General features: G+C 34.1%; 1 non-coding gene across 1 annotated transcript; it reads right to left on the bottom strand.

The window, feature by feature from the left end:
• Positions 1-2,448: 2,448 nt before the first annotated feature.
• Positions 2,449-2,633, bottom strand: LOC136042321 (U2 spliceosomal RNA). The gene has a single exon (XR_010621256.1). It is a non-coding gene; the product is annotated as a U2 spliceosomal RNA (small nuclear RNA).
• Positions 2,634-6,267: the final 3,634 nt, after the last annotated feature.

The raw sequence follows: 6,267 nt of genomic DNA on the forward strand, positions 1-6,267 counted from the left end.
AACGGATTGCAATAACTAATTCGGGTACTTTTCCAAAATAAATATTATTTACAAGGGCTATTTGACCGATGGTTAGGGTCAATGGCCCTAACAAAATAAAGCAAATGAGTCAAACAAATGGTTTTTGATTTTTGCTGTAAAAAAAAGATAACATTTTTATATTAGTCAATAAAGAACAAGCACATACATTTCTACTGGGTGTCATGGCCAGATCTAATACATTGTACAAGAAGCAAGATTCTTGCGTTTTCGACACGGAGCCCTAAATTGGAATCTCACGTGCTGGCTTCAATATTTCCATTCAACTCGTTCATGAATTTTTTGTCCCTCAAGGGTCAATTTTAGGGCCAAAATTGTTCTTAATATATATAAATGACATAATTTTTTAAGTTAGAAATAAAAATCCTCTTTAGTGTTGCCGACAATGTCATCCAACATTCTCCCGTACCAATGACCATAGGTGAAATTCTTATTAAGGTTGTTCAAATGTTCATGTTAAAATTGTTCCGAAACCCTTTCTAGATTAAAAGCTCCAAAGAGTCTTTTGAGGCCCTGCACATAGCTGTATGCTGTTGGTTTATGTTTGGCACAGCTCTAAAAATGTGTGGTCTATCTAGTTAGCATTTTCTTCATTTTTGGATGGACTCTCTAAAGTATGTATAAAGTGAGGAATGTGTATAAAGTGAGTAACCTTATCCCTGAATCAAATCCTTCTGCCATAAGATTTCTAAACGGATTTTTGCCAGAACAGATAGTGCCACCTATCAAATTTGTAGTTCAAGGATTTTTCTATCCGACTGACGTTGTCAATCAGGCAGATTTCAATAACTAAGTAGGGTTCTTTTTAAAAAATCAATATTGTTTGCACTGGTTGTTAGTCCTAAAGAACTAGAGCGAACTGGTAAAACAAATGATTATATTTTGTTTTTATGGATAGCAGAGCCAGTTAAGCACAAGCTGGTGATGTATTTTATGTGTTCTGGTGGTGGGCTTCAGAATAAATTTGCCGAATAGCTTCAACCACTCAGACAAAACTGAGTCTAAGTTTTATAACGTGCAATATTTCTTTTTGGTCGAGTGGCTATGGACATATTACTACCATTCACTGCACTGTTTCAAGCTTTGAGAATGGTTACGACTGTACGGCCCTCATCCGGGTATCTTTGCTCAAATATTGAGGTACGCTGCCGATTGAGAAGCCAAAGGTATGTCATAATTGTCAAGTCATTTTTCATTTTGCTAGAGACTGTTCTAATCTAACTAAATGTTGCAAATGTGACGGTAGTCACAGCAACCGTGACAAGAACTGTCAGGCGTAGTTCTTTACGTGTACAAACTGTGGTGGCAATCACCAAAGCAACAGTTTGTCGTGTTGAGAAGTCAAAAAACACCTACCTACTCGAGGGCCTGATATTAGAATCGAAACTATAAACCGTGCGCGTTAATGTGAACTCCAGTCCTAGCTAAATAGTTTCTCTATTTCTTCAGAATATTAATGGCGCCAGGCCGAAACTTTTGAAGAACTTTTGAAGTTTCTTATTTAAGTACGATATTGTCTGTTTAGCCGAACACTTACTTAATGCGGTAAATCTTCAATACTAGGAGTTCGCGTCTGACCATTTATTTTTTATTAAACCTGCTAAAACTACTGCTGGCCGTTCATTAGTTGCTGCAAATAAGAAGTCTAGTTGTTTTGAATATAGAGATCTATAACTCGCAGTTTATTTAGGTAGTATGCTTCTTGTATATGTTTATATGCCAAATAATAATCGAAATGCTGCATTTAACCGACAATATGTGTCATGTGTGCCCCTGTCAAAACTACTGTACAAACTAATGTCATCAAATAAATTGCTTGTCATATGAACGGTGACTTGAACTCCGTCCTCGAAGATACTGTTGCACCTTTTACACAGTTGCTCCTTTCTTTAATGAGTACAAATTCACGTTGGGAAAAGAAATTCAGGAGTTTCTCACTCTGTTATCAATATGACAGAATTCTCGAAATTGTCTGTTTTGAGAACCCACTTTTCTGCTGATTATGGCAAATATTTTTCGTTAACATGTAAAGGGACGTTTAGTCATTACTAGTACTACTACTTACAACTCACCGCTGAACCAAGCCGTTCGAAGCCAAAAACGATTGCTTCAACAATTCTACTCGAATCTTGGTTCAACTAAAATTTCAGCAGTTAATAATTATGGACTATTTTTAAAAGAGTGCATGGAGACTTCCATCCAGTTTGGGCACTTTAATTAAGGGGAGTGACAATTGGATTTTACCCCATTAACTTTTCCAAATTATATACAGTTTTCTTCTTTTTTCAGATGAAAAAAAAAAATTTTTTTCACACATTCAGGGGCTAGGAAACTACCAGTGTGGTTTTGATTAAATTTGAAAAGCACATTATTCACATAATTGATTCATGGATTTTAGTTTCCCCTCGGGTGGAATGTACCGATCCTATAGGTACTACAATACCTGGCCAACGCTTGGGGGAACGAAGCAGGCCCAGACATCCCTCCGGTTTCCAAAAATCAGTTGAATATTCTGCCCGCATGTAGGGACCGTATTAGATATTAAGCTGATAAGAACAAATACTACCGATACTACCACAAAGTGCACAAAATATGTGCTAAAGATATAAATTTTAACCATATTCCATTTTTTTTGGGATCGTTGGTGACGTACAATACTATCTATGAAAATTTTGTTTATGACATTTTCTTCCACTCTCTTTCATTCTCCATTCCCTCGTTTTTCTTTCTTTTCTAATACAGTACACGTGTTTCTGACATTAATTGAAGAAATTATTCGAAGCAACATTCTACTGCAGTAGGATTTTACCAAAAGCCAAACAAATCTCGCTGTTTTACTGCCATTTATGACCTTTTTGAGCAACGCCCTGAAATTCGTCCCAAATGACGATTTTAATACAAATCAGGGGGCTAAAATCGAATTTAATCTTGTTTTGCTACAGTTGTGTCACATAGGGTTCTAATAAAACTGTGACAACATTTATCTTCTAGTATATGAAAATCAAGTTCTTAGTAAGATATTGATTTTATTTTAAATATTTTTTTTGTTAATTACAAAAGGAAGGTACATGTGAAAAATTCCTGATATTAATAACATAAGCTAGTACAACATTATAGAAAAGTGTAGTTTTTGTACAAAATTAAATAAAAAAACAAGTTTTTTAATTGCTAGTAAGGAGTGACATTAAAACTTAAAACGAACAGAAATTACTCCGTATATGAAATGGGTTGTCCACTCCGCAATCCCTCGCTCTGTACGCTAAAGTTTGACTCTTTGCCACAATTCTACTTTTTAAAACAATTAAAAGCTTTAGCGTAAAGAGCGAGGGATTACGGAGGGGACAACTCATTTCATATACGTTTAAATTTAATTTAAGTAAATTAATTTATATTAATTTAAAGTACAGAAAAAAGTTTAAAGCACCATTATTAAAGTTAAAATAAAAAAAAAATTCTTATAGTACAAAAAGCGTTGAAAATAGTTTCAACTATATGCAGAATGTTGAAAAGTTAAAAAAAGAAGTGTAAAACAATAATATTAACTATTCTACAGTAACGCATTGGTTGTTTCCTTAGACACATTTTAATGAATAGGTTTTATTTTTCTGCTAAGAGATCAAAAACAAAACAAACAATATTTATAATTAAACTTGAACTGATGAGAATGGCAATAATGCTCTATTTAAAATTATGATTTCCAAATTCTGTAAGAGTAATCTCGGTCCCCAGATATCTCAACACTTGGCCATTATTAAGTGAATTGCAGTCATCCTGTAAAATATATACGTAACTTACAAATTAGCTTACGTAACGAACTTCTGTATTCTTTTGTTCACCCCCCTCGTCAGTACCTCGCTCTTTACACTAAAGCTTAACTTGTGTCCCAATTTCTTAAGAATGACCCCTAAATCACAAAAGTCGTAGAATAAATAGTTGAAATTACTAAAAATACTTTAGTGTAAGAGCTAGGTATTAGATGGAGGTGAGCCCATCATATGCGTAATAATTTCTGTTCGTTTTAGGTTTTAATGCTTCTCCTTATTTTCAGTTGAAAGAACTTTTTCATATTTATTTTTTCATTTTTTTTAAATAATGCTAGAAAATCCTGTGCTCCCTTAATGAAAATTTTCTTCCCCCACGACAAATTCCTCCAAGGAAAGTTTCCCCAACATATCTCCCTCTTCTCAACCCCCCACCTAAAAATCTCCTTGAAAACGTCGGTACACTTCCAAATAACCACTACTATATGTAAGCACTGGTCAAAGTTTGTAACTTGTAGCTCCTCCCACGGGGACTGTGGGGGAGTAAGTCGCCCCTAAAGACATAGTTATAAGGTTTTTCGACTACGATGAATAAGATGGCTATCTCAGAATTTTGATTTGGTGACTTTGGGAAAATAATTGGCGTGGGAGGGGGCCTTGGATGCCTTCCAATTTTTTCGGTCACTTGAAAAAGGCACTAGAACTTTTCATTTCCGTTAGATTGAGCCCTCTCGCAAGATTCTAGGACCACTGGGTCGATACGATCACCCCTAAAAAAAAACAACAAAACAAATAAACACGCATCCGTGATCTGTATTCTGGCAAAATATACGAAATTCCACATTTTTATAGGTAGGACCCTGAAACTTTTACAACAAGGTTCTCTAATACGCTGAATCTGTTGGTGTGATTTTCGTTAAGATTGTATGACCTTTAAGGGGTTTTCCCCCCATTTTCGAAAATGAGATAATTTTCTCAGGCTCGTAACTTTTGATGAGTAAAACTAATCTTGATTAAACTTATATATTTGAATTCAGCATTAAAATGCAATTCTTTTGATGTAACTATTGGTATCAAAATTCCATTTTTAGAGTTTCGGTTAATATTGAGCCGGGTCGCTCTTTACTACAGTTCGTTACCACGAACTGTTTGATTTATTTTATTTTAAAAATAATTTTTTAATTGCAGAAAGTTTTTAACCATATCTGTTTCCTTTAAAATGAGCCATTAAACAACTCTACGATGCTCCAGTGCCGATCCATCTGAGGAAAAAAAGGGAAAGAAAAAAAGATGCCGTATATGCAGAATATCGTGGTTTCAGTCACTTATCTTGATTTTCAAGCCGATCTGTTTCCCTCGTCTTTCAAACTAAGGGACAGTAAGTTGGCTATCCAGGGGTCTCGGGTAAAGCGGATTCGTGGGTTTTAATATTTCTTATTGTTCTTCCTAGTTTGCTAGGTATGGTGCTGAATGGAAGTACACAAGATCTATGGTTTGTTGGAACCAAATAATTTTGAATAATCAAGTAAATAAAAATAATTTCACAAAAAGGATTAATTGCTCACAAATGAATATAAAAAGGGTATAATCCAATCTTAGTGATTTACACTTGGTTTTAATTATTCAAAAAGTGATGATTGTTATGCTCTAGATAAATTTCACACAGGTGTGGATTTGGCGAGCGAGGGCAAGGGCATGTGCATACTTATAATGTTTAAAATTTGCACTAATTATAGGAATTAAGAAATTAAAAAAAAAAAACTAGGGGGAGAATAATTTTAGCTAGAGTGCACCTCTCAAGGATAAATTCTGTATCAACTCCTGATTTTTTTATACCTTTACGTAGAATCTTTATTGCCCTTATAAAACTTTACATCTAAAGACTATAAGTCTAGAAAAAAATCAACTTAATAGAATAAGCACAAGATACCCTCTATAATATTGAGTTTCAAACATATAAAACATGCAAAATAAAATTCCTATGTGAAAAAATAATAAAAACCTATTTGATAAACCAAGCTTACTTTAAACTAGTTTAGATTAGTAAGAAACAAACGATGATACTTGACAATAAATGATTGGAGTGCTGAGTTATAGAAGAGCAATAGTATTGTTGAACATCTTTGCCATTGCTTTCCTAGTTTCAGGTCACATATTAAAGTTGATTTCCTTGAAAGACCACTTTTAAAAACCTCATGGTAATGAACTGCAAGCAAGGAGCAGCACGGTTCAATAGTACCCACAATTCTAAAAAACAGAATTTTTGTATCAATAGATACATCAAACAATTTTCTTGTTATGCTGATTCCAAATATATAACATTCATCAAGTTTAGCTTTACCCATCAAAGGCTTCGATCCTGAGATATAGCAAAACAATTTTCTTATTATGCTGATTCCAGAAATCTAAGATTCATCTAGTTTAACTTGACAAATCAAAGGCTTCAAACCTGAGAAAATTTGTGGTG

The sequence above is a fragment of the Artemia franciscana genome, unplaced genomic scaffold (genome assembly GCF_032884065.1).
Source record: "Artemia franciscana unplaced genomic scaffold, ASM3288406v1 Scaffold_1091, whole genome shotgun sequence".
Taxonomy (NCBI): domain Eukaryota; kingdom Metazoa; phylum Arthropoda; class Branchiopoda; order Anostraca; family Artemiidae; genus Artemia; species Artemia franciscana.